The sequence below is a fragment of the Ambystoma mexicanum genome, chromosome 3p (assembly GCF_040938575.1).
Source record: "Ambystoma mexicanum isolate Mex_15411 chromosome 3p, UKY_AmexF1_1, whole genome shotgun sequence".
Lineage (NCBI taxonomy): Eukaryota > Metazoa > Chordata > Amphibia > Caudata > Ambystomatidae > Ambystoma > Ambystoma mexicanum.
Genome location: NC_090925.1, coordinates 634,823,096 through 634,842,341, shown reverse-complemented (window position 1 = coordinate 634,842,341; position 19,246 = coordinate 634,823,096).

The window sequence follows — 19,246 nt, the reverse complement described above, 5'->3', positions numbered from 1 at the left end:
TCGTTCAGAATATGGTGTTGGCTCTGGCGTTTTTTGTTTAGTGTCTTCTAAATATGACCATTTCACCCCTCTCTCTATGTTTGTTAGAAATTCATTCCATCCAAAACATGCCCCACTTCTTCCAGGCTGCATATGGCAATCCCGATGGACACATCGCTTTGTAGCTGCCATCACTAAATGTTGCCATTCCACATTGTTCATGGAAGAACAAACAGCCACCTCCAAGATGGCCACCCTGTTATGTCATGCTACCCAAACCAAGATGGCCATCAAGTGGGACCATGCTGCCCAACCCAAGATGGCCACCGGCATCCAGTCACAGCTGGCACTCGTATCAGCAAGCAGTCAGTATAAAAGCAGGACACAAGTAAGAATCAGTGTCTTGCAATGCAGATCTTGAGATGCCATTCGAAGATTATGGGTAATTAGCCTTCCTTTAGCTTTCTTATTTGTGCAGATCGCTTTCCTAAGTGATCGCTACTAAGAACTTTATGTGTTTGTCTGAAACCCTGGACCCTTAAGTCTAGACCCTTTTCTTAAACTGGAACTCAGTTTACATATCTTTCCAAGCTACCTGGTGGTTTGAGCTCCAAGACTCGAGATTAAGGTGATTATTGTCATACTGGGGAATGGGGCAAAGAATCCCTCACTGACCACTATTACTGACACTAAATGGTTGTTATTCTTTCCACCACAGCTCATGTTTTGTGATGCCAGGATATCTACCTGAAGCATCTATGTTATGTCGTTTCTGTTTTTGTAGTCATAGACACCTCCTCTGTCTCATTGCTGAATGGGGAGTAGTCTCTGATGTTCAAATTAGGAGCAGACCCTTCTTCGCGACTCCCAGGAGGTTGTCGCTGTTTGCAGAATCACATTTCTGACAGATTGCAAGAACTTTTTTTATCTCCTCTCAGTCATGTAGAATATGTTAAAAGAATTGGCACTTGCCCTCCAGAAATTACAGTTTGAAGTGGCCGCCTCTAGACAAGAAAATGTGATGTTGTTCCAAGCAATGTCCACCATATAAGATACAATGGAGTTTTGGTCCTCTAAATCCACCTTGATAGGTAGCCTGTGGAGTATTAAGGGGGAGGGCCGGCCAGACATTCCAGTCCACAGTTATCATGCCCTGATACTCGCCCCATATTAACAACGGCAACCTTATCATCCCCAACCTTAGGGCCAAACATTCCATCACCACCTATGCCCACAAAATATTGGGGGTGATCCTCATGAATTCAAAGCCTTTTTGACACAATGTCATTTTCTAAATCATCCTACATTGCATGCATCTGACCCTGCTAAAGCTGCCTTTGTGTTATTGAACCTTGATAAAACTGCAATAGCCTGGGCTACTCCCTATGTGGATAGCAATGGCAGAATCCTCCAGGATTACATGGCCTTCCTACAGGCCTTTACAGACATGTTTGACAGGCAATATACCACACAAACAGTGTGTAATGACCTTGTCAAGATACATCAAGGCAGTAGAGATCTTCTGGCATATACAGCTAGGTTTAGGAATCTTGCTGCACAAACCATGTGGGCAGAAGATGTCCAACATACACTCTTTTATAGAGGACTGAAAGGTGACTTAAAGGACACCATGAGTCAAGTAGCAATCCCACCAGAAACCCTATCTGCATACATACGCTTAACCATCCACATAGACCAATGGATGGAGGAGAGGAGAGGAGAACAAAGGTCCTATGATCCAGGAATTATAATTCCTGACTAGAACTGGATTCAAAAAATCTTTCGACCCCAGACCCAGAACCCATGCAACTAGGCAGTATTAGGGAACCTACCCTGCCTGAGGAAAGAGAAAGTAATAGCAAGTTAAACCTCTGCTACTATTGTGAGGACAATGGACACACAATTTTAAATGTAAAAAGAGACCCTTGGGCAAACCGGGAAATAATTCTGCTCGTTAGACATAGGGAAGGAGCTAACAAGCTCTACTATGACCATTCCTCCCATCCAAGAAATCATAAGACCAATACATGCCCCAGACATGTTTATCATTGTAAAGCTATGAACACGCAATGGCATCTGGAAGAATGTTATGGTCCTACTAGATAGTGGTGCTACTGGGAATATTATTGACATTTTGTTAGCACAACAACAGAATATATTACTATTCCCCAAACCCATTCCAAAACCAATTGTTTCAGTCAATGGTTCTAATCTAGTATAGGGACCAATTTCCCATAAAACCACTATTCTCACTATGTCGTACCATCAGTATCATCAAGAGAATATATGTTTTGATGCTATCGCAACCCCAACTATCAGAACATTTTGGGAATACTGAGGTTAGAATGCCATAACCCTTTTATTAATTGGAGGAACCGAGAAGTAAAACTTAAGTCCCATTTATGTCTAGAGCATTGTACTCAAGAGGTGAACCATATTCTTAAATCCCCCCCTAAAGCGAAGAACCCAGACACTTTACAAGTCCATACAATACTTTTGACTCAAATCCCTCCAGAATATCATGATTACCATACTGTGTTTGACCTTGTGGAAGCAGACAAGCTCCTGCCTCATAGGCATTATGACTGTCAGATTGAACTAGTTATTGGCGCTACTATACCATTTGGAAGAACTTACTCTCTCTCTGAAAAGAAACCTGATACTAAAGACATACATCGAGGAAAATCACAAAAAAGGTTTTATACGTCATTCCACCTCTCCAGCAGGCGCTCCTATATTCTTTATTCTAAAAAAGCAAGAAACAGAACTCAGACCCTGTGTGGAATTCAGACAGTTAAATGCTATTACGGTCAAAACACAGTATCCCCTGCCCTTAATCCAAGTCCTGTTGGATCAAGAAAAAACAGTAGTATCTACTCCGAATTAGATATCAACGGGGTGTACAGTTTGGTTTGAATCTTTCCTCGAGATCAGTGGAAAACGGCCTTCCGTACCTGATTCGCTCATTACGAGTACCTCGTTATGCCATTCGGGTTATGTAACGCCCCCACCACCTTCCAACACTTCCTCAAGGATATCTTCAAAGACATTTTAGATGTCTACATAGTAATCTACTTGGACGATATACTAATCTATTTCAAACCCTCGCAGAACATGTACAGCATGTCCAAGAAGTGCTAAAAAGGATAAGTGACCATCAATTATTTGCCAAATGATCTAAGTGTCTTTTCCATCAGGAAAAAATCTCTTACATGGAGTATATCCTCTCCCCTCAGGCAATAGAGATGGAGCCTGCCAAGATTGATGCCATCCTTACATGGCCTATACCCTTAGGAGTGAAAGACCTACTAAGGTTCTTGGGTTTCACCACATTTTTCAGACTTGTTATCCGTGAATACTTCCTGGCAGATCGGACAATCGTATCCGAATCCAGCATTCCAAAATCGGGCCGGAAAAGAGGAAATACTGCACTTTGCAATACGAGACGGTAAGCATTAGGACAGCCAGTGTCCATTTAAACTTGTACTAGTATTCTTTAATATAAACTTCATGATTAATGAGCACTTTATCTATTTACATTGTAGACAACCAGATACAGCAAATTGAATCAAAAGGCTATAGATAAGAAAAACAAACAAATCCAGACTCATCAATAAGGAAACAAATTACTTTAACAGCAACAGTTGAAAGTAAGTGAAATATATGGGGCACCCTAGTGGCACTGGCATATGTTATACAAGGACATGAGATTAATTCAGTCACAACTATTTTTGTTCCCTTTTCTTAGTTTAACCGTAATATGAACAAGACTGTTTGCAATTCAGGATTAGAACATTCTAAACCCTCCTGTGGAACCATACCAATACAAGTATGGGGAAACACGTGTAGAGGGGCATGCATTTAATATGACTCTAATGTGAAAATCAATGAAAACCAATTGTTACACATAGAGATACATATACAGAAAATGGACCTAAAGTGGATGTCACTGAAAATGAATTGTGGAATCAATGCAAATGACACGGAAAATTAATTGTCCAATGAATTGCAAATTTGAACTAATTGAGGGCATGTATTCAATATGACTCTAATGTGAAGGTCAATGAAAACTAATTGCTAAATATAGAGTTACATATACAAAACTTGGACCTAATGTGAATGTCACTAATGTCACTGAAAATGAATTTTGGAATCAATGCAAATGACACGGAAAATGAATTGTCCAACGAATTGCAAGTTTGAATTATTTTAAATACAAACATTTTTGGAGCGCAACAGTGGGGTACTTGTAGTAATTCTTCCTGGTGATTATACCTCTAACACTCCTTTTCTGGGGAATCAAGACACTCAAGAAGCCTTTTAGGAACTCCAAAGAAGATGCACGTCTGCCCCCATCTTGCATCTTCCAGATCTTTGTTTTCCATTTGTAGTGGAGGCATATGCCTCTAATTCTGCTTTGGGAGCCTTACTGTTACAGAAAGACCCTGAAACCAGTCCAATGCATCCTCTTTCTTACCATTCTAGAACCCTTTCCCAAGCTGAACAGAATTATAACATCTTCAAAAAAGAACTACTGGCTATCAAAGATGCCTTCATAACTTGGAGGCATTTGCTAGAAGGGGATCGACATCCAATCACTGTTATTACCGATCATAGAAATCTTGAATTTCTAAAGACAGCCACAGCAATGAATGAGAGACAGAACCGCCAGATCAAGTTTTTTCTCGTTTTGATTTTGTGGTCACCTACAAACCTGGTAACACCACCACAAAAGAAGACACCCTGTCCAGACGTTGTGCTATAGACCATGCAGAATCTGTGAGGATTCCTTTTGTCCCACGGCAAAAAATACTGATGCTCACTACTGGACCTGTTCCATTGTGGGAAGATGAGCTAAAATATGTTCTCACAGAAAGAAAAAAAGAAATATGCCTGGACACTCATCGGTCTCATCATGAAAGATGAGGTCTGTAATTCAGGGGAAAGCAGTTATGGCAACCAACAAGGAAGTATAATTTGATGGCCCTCAAGTGATGTCATGGTTGGCCTTGTGCAGGGCATTTTGGGATCACTAAGACCCTTACAAATCTTGAAAAATACTTCTGGTGGAATGCTATGAGGCAAGATACCAAACACTATTTGCAAGGATGTGGAGTGTGTGCCCATTCGAAATCTCACATAAGTACGCCTGCAGGTCTTTTAATGCCACTACTGATTCCTGAACATCATTCCATACCTGTTCAACAGATTTTATTACCAACCTCCCTCAGACTAAGGGTTGTTTGGTCATATGGACAATTGTAGACTCCTTCAGTAAGCTAGGACATTTCATAGCTCTACCTCAAATCCCTAATGTTTCTCAACTTGCCACAGAGTTTGTAAAACACATATACAAACATCATGGACTCCCACGTAACATAGTAACTGATAGAGGGTCACAATTTGTTTCAGCATTTTGGAAAGCTGTAGCCAAAGCCTTGTCGATATCCATATGTTTCACATCTACATATCATCCCCAAAGGGACGGACAGACCGAAAGAATCAATCAGACCATAGGTCATTATTTGTGTTGTTACACTACAGAACATGAACGGAATTGGGTTTCATTCTTACCACGGCTGAATTTGCATATAACAACACCTTCCACACCTCATAACAAGATATCCCTTTTCATGTATCTCATGGACTGCACCCCATATCCATTCCTTTGACCTCTTCATTTAATACCACTGTGTCTGCAGCACAAGCTATGGTCCTTCTATTACAAGCCGGGCACAAGCATGCCATACAACATCTAACTGAAGGTCAACTGAAGGCTAAAAGAAATGCAGACAGAAAGCGGCGTCCAGGCCCTAAATACATGACCAATGATATGGTCTGGTTATCCACTAGGTACATACGTATTCCTGCATGTCCTCATAAACGAAAACCCTGCTATATAGGACCCTTACCGATCAGCAAAATCATCAATCCAGTGGCAGTACAACTGTCACTTCCTAATTCTTACAAGATCCACCCGGTTTTTCATATATCGCTACTACAACTGGTGGGTCACTCCCTATTCTTTCCAGAAAGGTGCCAACAGGACACCCCAGCCCTTGGGTCAGAGGGGGAATATGATGTCTCATGCCTCCTAGTTTCCAGAAAGTAACATAATCGAGTGGAATATCTGGTGGACTGGAAGGGCTATGGCTCAGAAGACAGATCATGTGCCCCTGCCATAGATCACCATGCTCCAAGGCTCCTCCGGTTATTCCACAAGTCACACCTGGGAAAGCCATGGTGGTATGCCATTCCTTTCCCATTAGGGGGCCCTAGAAGGGGACGCACTGTTAGAAATTAATTCCATCCGAGACATGCCATATGGCAACCCCGATGGACACAGTGCTATGTATTTGCCATTGCTAAGTTTTCCCATTTCACATTGTTCGTGGAAGAACAAACTGCCACCTCCAAGATGGCCGCCCTGTTAGATCATGCTACCCATACCAAGATGGCCACCAAGTGGCACTGTGCTGCCCAACCCAAGATGGTCACCGGCATCCAGTTTCAGCTTGCAGTCGTTATTAGCAAGCAGTCAGTATAAAAGCAGGACACAAGCAAGAAGCATTATCATGCAATGCAGAGCCTGAGATGCCATTTAGAAGATTATAGGTATTTAGCCTTCCTTTAGCTTTCTTATCTGTACAGACCGCTTTCCTAAGTGATCGCTACTAAACTCTTTATGTGTTTGTCTGAAACCCTGGACCCATAACTCTAGACACTTTTTCTTAAACTGGAACTCAGTTTACATACCTTTTCAAGATGCCCTTGAACTGGGTTCTCCAGCCCATTAAGATGAGTATCAATACTCTGGAGATGGATGGGATGTAGATTTTATTCATACATCCATAATAAAAATGACAAAAGGGGAGTCTGTTTTATTAACAAGTATATAGAACAGGGAGTACAATGAAAATCAGCAGTCGATTGATTCTCTTACTCAATGCATCTTAGTAGAAACTGAGGTTATATTGCATAAAATCGTCATCATTGACGTTAACCTGCATCACTACCTACGTGGCAAACTATAAAAACCTATCGGAGGGAGTGATTGGTTTTAAGTGAATGTCTAAGCATAAGTTTCAAATCATTATAGATCTGTGAAGAAAAGGGATAGGGTGTTTAACATCAGGTGGGGCAACTAAGCCCTCCCTAAAATATGGCCACTATGAACGTCACTAAATACACAACGTTCAATTGGCTATACAAACTATAGGACCCATGATTACCCAGTCCTCTACAATTGGTTGGCTTCTAGCCCCCATCAGTATTTTTCCACCTACGTTTAGCAGCACGCAGACTGAACATATAGGTGTTAGGGGGCTCATCCAGAAACTAGCTTCCCACCAATTATTATATCAATCCATCATCACCTCAACAGTCCAGTGTCAATTAGTGCTATGAAGTGTAGCCTTGAGTTTGTACTGAGCTCTGAGAATTTTAAGGAGTGTAGGTCCAGCCAGCCTTCCTGAATAGGTGTGACCACCTCGATCGTCCAATTTTTTCCTTCCACGTGCCTGGACACCATGAAATCAAGCTTTTTGTGTATTTAATATTCCTTTTTAATTGTGCTCTGACGTATTTTGTTTTGATCAAGCTTCTTGAACGGGAGCCTCTTGTTCCTTCACACAATTTGTAACCAATGTCTGCCATGTCCTGTATGATAAGATGGTTGGCTTCCTGGCTCATCCAATCTCCGTCTGCTGAGATTAATTTTTGCAATTAAAACTTGCTTTTAACTGTAACACACTGAAGTGAGGCGTTCTTATTCATGTTCAGCATTGCTTTATAATGTGCAATGGAAACATCCATCTTTTATTTGTCCATATGCATCTATAGAGGTGTATATATATATATATATATATGTATATATATATATATATATATACATATATATATATATATATATATATAAAGACGCTTGCTGCTGTCTATCTTTTATCTTTTATAAGTTTGAACTAGCATCACGATCACTTTGCTGCTTGTGTTTCAATTGCATCTGTACACGTGTAGACTGACTTGATATCTTCATTTGTTTCTGCGGCATAAGCTTCTTCACCTTGAGCCCAAGATGTCACTTATACTTGTAGCTTTATTGATGCCTTATAGAATATCTGCATTCTCTGATCTCTGCATCTCTTCTGTGTTCGTCATCTCTTTCTGTGTGATGTCACCATTCATCCTTGCCTTTCATCTGCGCTGCTTCTTCGGGAATATCATTCAAATGACCATCATATTTTCTTGCATGCAGGTAAGGTTTTCTGAATGGGTACCTTGCCTCCCAGATTCTCTTAGGTACTGGTACTCTTATGGGTACTGCACAGAATCCACGCTCTGCCCTTTGCTGATTCAACTGTTCCTCATACATCACATACTTTGGTTGCCATTCTTGCTATAGGTAATAAGGGTGGGCAGTTGTAGGCGGAGAACGTGGCTCCTCCTCTACACCCTGGTGGTGATTAAGGTGATTATTGCTATACTGGGGAAGGGGGAAAGAACTCCCTAACTGACCATTATTACCGACACTAATTAGTTGTTATTGTTTTCCATTACAGTTCCTGTTTTGAGGTGCCTCTACCTGAAGCTCTATGTTATGTTGCGTCTGTTTTGGTACTCATAGTCGCCTTCTCTATCTTCAGCTCTACTGGATTCCGGTGGGAGCGAGTATACAGTTCAATATTTTGTGTACTGTGCATCGCGCTCTCCACATCATCGGTCCTCATTATCTGAGGAAAAAACTGGTGAGGTACAATTCGGCTAGAAGCCTACGGTCGGAAACACAATTTTTGCTGAAAATTCCTAGTTTTCGCTGTAAGCATCTGGGTGGTCGATCCTTTTCGGTACTGGTCTCTGGAATGCTTTGCCACTCCATCTGAGAACTCAGAGCGCTTACTTTCCTTTCAGGAAGCTAATAAAAACCCAACGTTTTGGTTCTCTCACTGCATCTTAGGTTGTGGTTCGTATTTTGGAATTTAAAAAAACTGTTCTTTTGCTTAGCGCCTTGATGTCTTCGGGCCATAGTTCGCACTTTATAAATCTTAAATAAATAAATAAATAAATAAACAATATGATCTATTTTGTCATCTTTTTATCCCCTACTCCTTCTCATGTCTTCTTCCCTTCTTCTCATCTCCCTTTCACCTTCTTTGCAACCTACTTTCTTGCAATCTTTGGCTTCTATTTCTTCATGTTTCTTCTCTTCTATTCTCTCTTTCTCTTTACTCTGTTCTTCATACCTTCTTCATTCTTCCTTTCTCTTCCTTTCCTTTTCTTTCTCTTATCATATGCCCATTTCTTGTTCCTTTCCTTCTTTTCTCTTTCCTCTCTTTCTTCTCTCTCTTTAACATCACCAATGACTTTCCCATCTAACTTCAATTGTATCCGTCCTTCCATCCACTCAAGTTGTACTATTGTCATTTCACTGGCTTTGTCTATCTCTCTTTTTTGTCTTCAGGGTTCCTTTTCTATCTCTGTATATCCTTTCTCTCATCATGCTTTTTATGTTTGTCACGTGTCGACATTTCTGTTCTTTAGTCGTACTTTCTTCCATACTGTCTTCACTATTATAAGCGGGCGGTGTGTATGTTGGATTAACATACCCCTCTGCTGCTTTTATTTCATTTAGAGGATAAATCCCCTGTTTGTCTTCTATTGTGCTGTCAATCTTAGGAGGAAAAAGAGGAGCTGAGGGCATTGCATCTGGCTCTTTATGATGATTCAGCATCCACTCCTTCTCTGGTGGGTCTTCTATCTCACTCTGGTACATCTTCCAGAGTTCTAAAAAAGCGAACGTTTACTGTATCTTCTTCCCATGTATGTAGCATGCAGGTATGTTGTCATGTGTCGCAGCACTGCCTTTGGTAATTAACCATCTTGAGGCCATGGCATAAGTGTTTTATTAGTAATGCCCTTCACCCACCTAGTGTGGTACTTCCTTATTTTAGGTGTGTATCTTTGTAATGTTCTGCATAGATTTAAAAGGGGAGTGTCCTCCATAATGACATGTAGCATTTAACTGTCAAAACCTACTAGGTTTTCGTTTATTATTTAATTAATTAATCACACTTCAACAATTATTTTGGCCTGCACCATCAGTCGCTGCCCATCTGAAACAAACCAATTTCTCCAAATCAATTTCCAAACCTATACAGCAATATCCATTTGTAGCTCTTAATTTATAGTTTTTGTCAATTTGCATTATCCTCATAATTTTAAGAATCTTTTTTTAATATTATTTTTCAAATAGTGTCCCTCCTAGGTTTGATTGTATTCTGCTTTTCTTTAAATACGCCCCTCCGAGTTTGATTGGTGCCAATCGCTTAGTTTTCTAGGGCCTAATCATTTGTTGAATTTTATTGTTATCCTTTTTATAGTTTTTAAGCTTTCAACTTATTTCATCACCCTTGATACAAAACATGTCAATATTTTTGTTTTCATTGATATTTTTCAAAATCCCCCAAAACACATTTGCACACTTTTTCTAAAATCGTCTTGTCCTATCTTCCTGATAGACGTATCTCATCTCTATTTTACTCCATTTAAGAGTTTGTCGCACATCCTTCCTTGTCTGTAGCTGCAGGAATCCCTTAAATCCCTTAAATAATACTCCATTCTGGAGTGTGATGCAGACCCTTCTTCTTCCTTGAGGAAATGTATTGTGGCATATCCATTTCTCTAACAAATCCCATTACGTTTTACTATATATATATATATATATATATATATATATATATATATATATATATATATATATATATATATATATATATAATATAGCCCCTCTCCTTTTATTTGCCACTTTCAATGGTTCTACTTACATCCGTTATCTAGCACGAGCCCTTCGGTATCAACTCTTCCCTAAACAACCACTTCGCATTTAGTCCACGGGGCGCCTGCAGGGACCAGACAGGACTTTCTTCAAAGACGCAACTGCCCAACATCTTAGATCACATGTGTTTATAATGCCGAAACGCACAGGAAACTTTGCAGTCTTTCAGATAATGGTGGAAGACGTCAAGCATGCAAGGTCGCTAGATCTGAACCATCCGCACCGTTACCAAACTGTGCAGTAGCTCCTGGAGAGTTCTTTATGCACAGATTGGAATTACCATAAACAACATAATCTTGGACCCAAATAACCAGACAGACTCAAAGAATAAGGGCAAAATACTACTTTCTGATCAATTTAATAAAGTAGTGCAATCTGGTGAACAATGGTTTGTAGTCCACACACTCACATATGTAGATTAGTTACACAAAGACTTTCTACCTCAAAGTGTGTTAGCTATGATGTCGTCCTACATGGGAAATGATAAAACTTATCGGGTTCAGGGATTGGTTTGAGGAACATATATACTTATAGAGTCTATAAGTGTTAGTTACATTACTGACTTCTCCGCTCTGGTAGGCAAGCCTTGAACTTCCTTCTAACTACGTATAATACAGATTATAGCAGTATAACAGTAGCGGATTGGCTCATGCAACATTGTGTGCTCATCATTGCATTAGCCCTCATGATAGGTTGGCATTCTCTCCCAACCTTGGACACTTGACTCACTAGTAGTACATAAGCTAAATGAAACTTTGGTGCAGAGAACAACGTCAGACTGCTTTCCACTTGGACAATTAGTCCACCATCTCTCATTAGCCAAGCCTTCAGCCAAGGCCTCTTCTTTGTAGTTGACCATGAGTGCTGTTCTTTTCTCTGGGGTTTTTAAGGGTGTGTAGGTACACCACTTTCTTCACCTGGAGCTTAATGAATAGGCCTTGTTTTCAAGTTCTGAATCACGTGTGAGGTGACCACAATATTGTCCATTTCACCCTCTTATTTAGTACTATTTAATTCAATTAAGCTGAGCCTCATTACTCCTCTTGGCCTTTGGAGTCTTGGTTGTTCCGTCTTTCATATGCTTTTCTGCATCTTTTATTATAAATATTTGGCACTCGTAAATCTTTGCTCATTTACTTACTCTAAGAGAAAAATGTCCTGCGTACGCTACTTATCCTCGTTAACTCCCCTTGTACCATTCAGTAGCTTCTCGCTGTGGCATCCTTGAACTCTGGCCAGCAGCTATTCTTTGTTCATGCATGAATTTGTATTTCCAGCCTCTGTCAGATCTGTGAGCTCTGCAACTCTGGTCTCTCTCTCCTTTGAGCTCTTTGTTTACTATCATTGAGAGCCGGTGTCCATCTTTTCAACATGGCTGTTTCACCCATGTCATGTATATACATTCACTATTCATCTGGTTACTTATCTTCTTTGTATATATGTTTTTTTCTTACTTGTACGCATGTTTACTCTTGTTTCTTCAGTTAGGTCTTTATTCTTAAGTATTCTTATATTTTTTCAGTGCATCATTGTACCTTCCCCTTATGACATCACTTTTCATCTGTCATATCTTCTTTACAACTCCTCAATATTCAATGGTGCCTGCAAATCACCTGCTACCACCTGAGTATGAGGGTATATTAGATATGGTTGTGTGAGCACATAACATCTCTCATACACTCGATGCAGTATTGTGATAATACCTGATATTATGCATAGTTGGCCTCATTACGAGGCTGGCGATAGCAGTGCCTGTACTACAGGCATGGCTGCCACCGGTATTCATTTTCTTTCGGCGCCCAGAAATGGGCAATTACCAGGTCATTACGGCCTTGCCAGACCAGGTTTTTGGCCATTCCTGGGCGCCGGAAAAAATTCTTCCCCATTCCCATTTCAGCCCCATAGGGCTCAATGGAAATGGGGAGGTCGGATGCACCGGCACCGTTAATAATGGTGCCGCTGCATCTGACATGCTGTGCTCGCGGGTGCCTTTCATTCCGCCAGGTTAGACCTGGCAGAATGAAAGGCACCTGCAAGCACAACTCGGAGTTTGCTGGTCCGGATATAATGGTACCAGCAAGCTTACCGATACCGTTGTATGCAGACCGGCAAGCTCGTAATGAGGCCCAGTGTCTTCTTGTTATCCAGTATGATGGAGTTGAGGGGGCGGAGTCTATCAGTGCCGTACATGTCTGCTTGTCGAGAATAGCTTTGTACTTTACGTCAAGGAATTATTCTTCTGTGTTAGCAGATTTTATAAGCATGTCCAGGGCCTGCAGAAAGTGCAATACAAACATAAGTTCATATTTAATTGAGCAATTCAGAGACAAAAGAGATTACTCTGCTCCAATTTAAGAGCTCTTGGCTCTTGTTGCTCTGACAAGTCTTAAATGGAGAGTAGAAATCTAATGCAGAAATACAAAAACTGGATTCGTTGATACAAAAGCTCCTTGCTTCATAGAGACTCGATGTTTATGCTAACAACATTACCTTCCGAGAATTATGCAGATTTCTGGAAAATTCTTAACTGCAATTCCAATGTACAAGCACCATCCCAAATTAACCTAATTTCGGAGATGATTTAGGTTAATAATTTGCAGCAGATTTATTAAAGTGTTTGGCCACTACTTATCAGTCTTTATTGCCCCTTCTCTATTTTGGGACCTCCCATTCAACATAGGTGACATTCATGATCTTATCCTCAAAAGTAAAATGTCACATCCCCCAGGCCCTGATGGCTTGTCAAACTACACGCTTAAAGGTAATCCGGTACCATGGGCCAAGATCCTTTCAGTCATCTTTAGGCAAATACTGACTGTTCAACGAGTCCATGATTCCTGGAGGACCTCCATTGTGGTACCAATTCTTTAAAAGGAGCATCGACTAAATCCTATGAACTGTAGTCCTATTGCGCTGCAGGATGCACCAAGCATTGATGGTGAGAGGAGCAAGTGATCTAAATCTGATTGCCACATGAAAACAAAAGACGATGAGTGTAGCTTTGCAAGCTGGTTTAATTAATACAAACTTAAGGTACTTTTCTTGCTTACCAATACTGAAAAAAGTGATGCCGATCCTAACATACGGGGTGGAAACCTTGATTGCGGGGGCATGCGTCCCCTGGTGAAACTTGAGGGGCTTTTCTGGAGGAGAGTGCTTTATCTTCCGGTTAGGGTCTGGGTCCATGTCATATTGTCCATGTTATATTCTATGAGCTGGGTTTGTTATCGCTGCAAGATTGGTGAACTTCAAAACACTTTCCTTGTTCAGAAGGTTTGTAATGGCAGAGGGGGTCCTTTGCTTGTTAGCAAGACTGATGAGAGCACGAATCCATGGATGGAACATTGTGTAGCCATTTTAAGCTCCATCGAAGCTTTCACGGCATCCTTACAATAACACCCCTAGCTATCAAGAAAACGCTTTAGCAGGAAGATTTGATAACCAAAAGACATGATTGTAAACAAAAGAGGTTAGTCTCTTATGTTAGCACCAAAGAGAAAGCACTTCATACTCTCCCTAGTTACTTTCAAATAAATCCCAATTCATTGTGGAGAGCTCAATTTCCTTCATTTGAATCTATTCCCTACTAATCAGTTGTGGGGGGCGCACCTGAAGATCGACAGAAACTCTACCACCTGCTGCACCTCTGGTGTTCTGAATTCGGTTGAAACTTCGCAGCATATGGTATTTGAGTGTCACGATTTGTTGAGGTTGAGGCAACAGCACTTCGAGGGTGTTATAGGGAGATTATAGAGTTATTCACCCCTGAAGAATGGTGGCATAAGCTCCTTAGAGGGAGCATTCCTCGCTGATACTGGCTTTCATTAGGTTTTTGAAATCAGTGTTTCACACAACCATACACAGTCCTAACTGCAATGTAATTGGTTCTTGAATTAACAGTTTTCATTGGTCTATTTAATGTACTTTGGCATTCTGGACATTTGATTATTATCGTGTTTTATGTATTTTCCCTTTTCTATGTAATAGGAGCTTTAGTTTCCTTGTTACTGTTTGGTTTTTCTTACTGCTTTTATACATATCCTATGTATTTTCTTATTGATTGGTTTTGTGAAAGTTTAATTTTATTGAACCATAACACAAATAAAAAAATTAAAAAATAAGGCCCACAACGCAGGAAAAGTAATTCCAAACGGGACGTCCAGAACTGGGCACAATAATCCAGCTGTTTTCTCCAGTATTGGGCATAACACTCCAGATGCAACACCCACGTGGCTGAAGGCAGTGCTTGAAACAAGCTCGCTGGAATCGCGTGTCCTCCCCAGCCAGGCAGATTGCTTCAGAACTGGTGTCACAAATGATTTTTACCAAGTTAGTTTCTTGACGCCTCTTTAGTTCGTTTCCGTGGCTCTCTGCGCTGCTTTTCCCCATTTGCCATGTGTGAGGTCCATGACTCCAGCATCCCGCTCTTGTCTGCCCATCTTTGCTTCTCCCTGGGGGGTTCTGTACAGAAATGCGTACAATTGTACTTCGCCTAATTGATTCTGAGATGTCACCTATCCGATTTCTCCAGCAGTTTTCTGACTTTGGCAGACTGTTGGTGCAGCCATACATTGCCAAGTACAGGAGTGGGGGTGATCTACTGGACTATGTTCTGCGCTGTGCGTGGCTCCTCCTTTTATAATTATAATTGGTTATTTACAACACGCCTAATACCAGGAGGTTTCTAACGGCGGACCGGGATCGAACTTGTGTTGCTCTGCGAAGTGTTGCTTCCAAGGGGAGCGCGTTGCTCCTGGGCTATCCTCCCAAGGCCCCCTAATTCGAAGTAGGAAGATGTCAGAAAATGATGTAGGCATGAGGGAGTTCTGGGCAGCACATGCTCCAGGAGAGAGCTTTTGCAATATAAAGGGTGGAGCCGAGAAGTTGTACTATAGCCACGTAAACATTGCTCATGTTCCATCCCAGCTTTTCAATGCATTTATTTATTTATTTTATTTATTTAGTGGTCACTTGTTAGGTGCTTATAAAATTAGCAAAACTGTTTCAAAGCGCAAAACTGTTTCAAAGCGCCCACAGGGCAACCGAGTGGGGACAGGGGAAGGTAGACGATGAATTAAAACACAGATAAATAATAGTGCAAACAAATAATGAGAATAACAGAGAGGGGAGATGAACCTACTATGCCATGTGAGTGTTCCGAATGTGCAAGTGCAGAGGGGAGATGGACAATGATCCAGGTGCTTTGGACAGCAACACACATAACAATGCTATATGGTATATAAAGTCAGAGCTCAAGTCGAGGGTACACGCGGGTGGACGCAGTCCACCCACTTTTTTCAGAGGGTGGACTCAGTCCCCCAAGCTAAAATGAGAAACATTGAATTTTCTCTTTGAATTTATGAATTAAAGGAACCGAACCACAGTAGTCAGCTTTGCAGGACGGACACTTCACACCTGCACTATATAACCTGATGCAAAAAAAAACTAAAAAAAAAACTAAAGGTGAAATGTTCCATTTCAGAACTGCAAGTTCCAGAAAAACATTTGTATTGATTCTTGGAGTTTAAAACATATGCACCTTTTAATGTTTTCTTGGTTTTGTGTGGGTGTTGATTTTATGAAAGGCAATGCCATTCTTCCTGTGCAATTTGGGTGGTTATGCAACATATTTCACCTTGATACGCACATTTTTGGCGAAGTCACATCCCATTGCGTTTGTTGATGAGTCCCCCCACTTTTATTTTTAGGACTTGACCCCTGTTAAGAAAATGCAGACCATAAAATGCAAGTATCAGAGTGGTTGATGGCAGTTTCTGATTGCACGGGCACATAGAGGCAAATGCTAATACAGTGCCTATACAAAACTGGTACCTACACCCAACGCCTTTGCCAGTGCTTGTATTTGTAATCACTCTTCAATGTTTCCATTTGCTCCGGGCACTGGACTGATTCGTTTCAGGTCTGAGTGCCATAAACAAATGGCTGGGTGCCTAGGCGCCGGGTAGACAGGGGCAACCGGGGCAGCTGCCCCCGTTCTCCTTGAACAATGGGGGCAGGAGTGTCACTTTGCCCCCGTGGGGATTGTGTACATTACCCGGTGTTAACTTCTCCAGCACAGTTGTACGGGAAATGGATACTGCAGGCCACAGCAGGACTGTTTAGCAGCAGGTTCCGAAACCTGACAGGCGAACCAGGCGTAGTAGCATTGGCTCCTTCAGCAAAACAACGACGTGGCTGCCCATCCTGAGTCTCGCATGGAGTCCAGCAAGACAGGCAGCGGCGAGGCCCAGGCCTGGATCCCTGCAGCAGTGACCCGGCCTGCATGAGATAGAAGGAAGTGCTTCTTGCATTGGAGTTATTGTGTAATATTTTGCTGCTGAAAGCACAACCGTGTGTGTAAAAAAAATACGCTTACAGTTGGTCAGGGTTGTATCCCCTTCTCAGATGACTCAGTGTGTGCTTATTGGCTCCTTTATATGCTTCACACTTCAAAAATATCATCTCGAGCTTCACATGTGCAAGAACATTAGGCGCGTGTTAATTGTTCTGTATATTCGCTTACCCTACAGACAGTCCATATCAATGGAACTAGAAGTAACTCACTTCAATAAAATAGCTCAGCAAGTTTATGCACCTGCTGTGGTACACTGTGTGCAACCAGAGGGTCCAGCTACCAAAGAGACTGACAGGGAGGAATGGAAGAGGGAATTGAAGGGAGGAGGGGGGCAAGATAGGGAGGACGGTAGGGGAACACCTGGAGATAAACGGAGGGAGAGAAAGGCAGGGAGTGATATAAATGCAAATAGTAGAGCAGTGAGGAAGGGCAGGGTCGGGGAAGAGAACGAGCATGCGCAGCTTGGTTTGGGTTGGGGCGAGCAAGGAAGAAAGAATGAGGGAGAGCTAGGGAAGCATACTGTGTGGCGAGATAGGAGAGATGAGAGGGAAATACACTGAGGGAGTGTGAGTTGGAGAGATGGAAGGAGCAAAGGGAAGCAGGGTCTGCTGCTGAGAAACCTCTTCGGGATTAAGCGTGTCACAAAATAAATAAATGATTAGATTATAGAATGTAAGCATTTGAGGGATGGAGTGAAGAAGGGGGGAAGAGGGAGTGACAGGTGGGAAAAGATAGAGGACCAGTGGGTGAAGGTTAGCGGCGGGAGGATGGAAGGAGGAGTGAGGTGGACTGGGGTAAGGGAATGCAAGTGTGCAGGGGTGGGTGCAGGTATTGTGAGGATATGGGGAGTGCAGCGTGATGGTACAGGAACTCCATCCTCAGATATTTACACACAGACACAAGTCCAGAGAAACAAAAAGAATAAAAACCGGGCAAAACATGAATACCCTGCAGAGGCCGCTGAAATCTAGGAAGGGATTTGTCCCCCATCAATCCCCCTCCCAACGGTGCAACAGAAACACAGGCTTCCTGAAGGGCAAGGCCTCTCCGAGCCCCTCGGAACTGGGCTGAGAACATGCCAACCAATCATTATGATGTTTACCCCGCCTGCCGTATGTTACTCTGATGGTCAGAGATTTTTCTAATGCTCCAATGCACAGCGTCTGGGCCTTTCAACCTTTTCAGTAAAAATGAGCCCTGAGCCTCAAGGGGGCCTCATGTTGGCAGTCTTATGTCACAGAAACATCGTTTTTTCATTCAGGAAATTAAATGTGTGCTTTGCAGCGCATACCTTACAGGTTGTGTTTTCTGGCGCCTTCAGGCCATCACCCCCATGGGTTTCTTGCAGTATCCAGCAAACCTCTTATCACCTAGTTGGATTTTACTTGGGTTTCTTCTACATTAGCACCTTAGTGTCAAAGAGAAATGTGTAGCTGTTCAGTGGTCATTTAGTGTTACATCTCCCTGCTGAATGCCTGCCCATGATAAGCTCCAGCTATTAATTCCCTCGCTGCATTCTTTTGACTCCATTATAATTAAACATCCCATGGGTGCTTTGTACCATTTTACCCAGCTGTAGACAAGGGGGCTCCAAAACATCTTTTTGAATCTACTCCCACCCGCTCGGACACATTTTCAGACATTCCTGTAATTTCATGTTGCTCTGCATTCACTTCTCTTAGCCTCATACTCTTCCACCACCGGGTGAAAGCTGGTTTCACTCTGGGGTATGACGGTATTCATGAAAACACCAGAATAGTTCCTAGTGTGACACAAGTTTACATTCTCAGCGGGCAGGCCTGCTCTTTATATCAAATTGCAGCACATTAGTGCCGACTGGAACCTCATTGCCTACTGTCTTAGGTGTGAGGCTGTGGCTTGCATGGACATGTATTAAGGCCGACCTCACTCCCCTCGTTTGGGCTGATTGTGTGTCGTTAGCTTTCTTGATTTAAAATTGTCATTCTGATATACTTCACGTTTTGGGCATGGACACCATTATGAATGTAAGTAGTAGACGGCAACTCTATGTGAGAACACATTTACCTGGAACGATTTCTTGTAATAGTGTTACTTTCAAT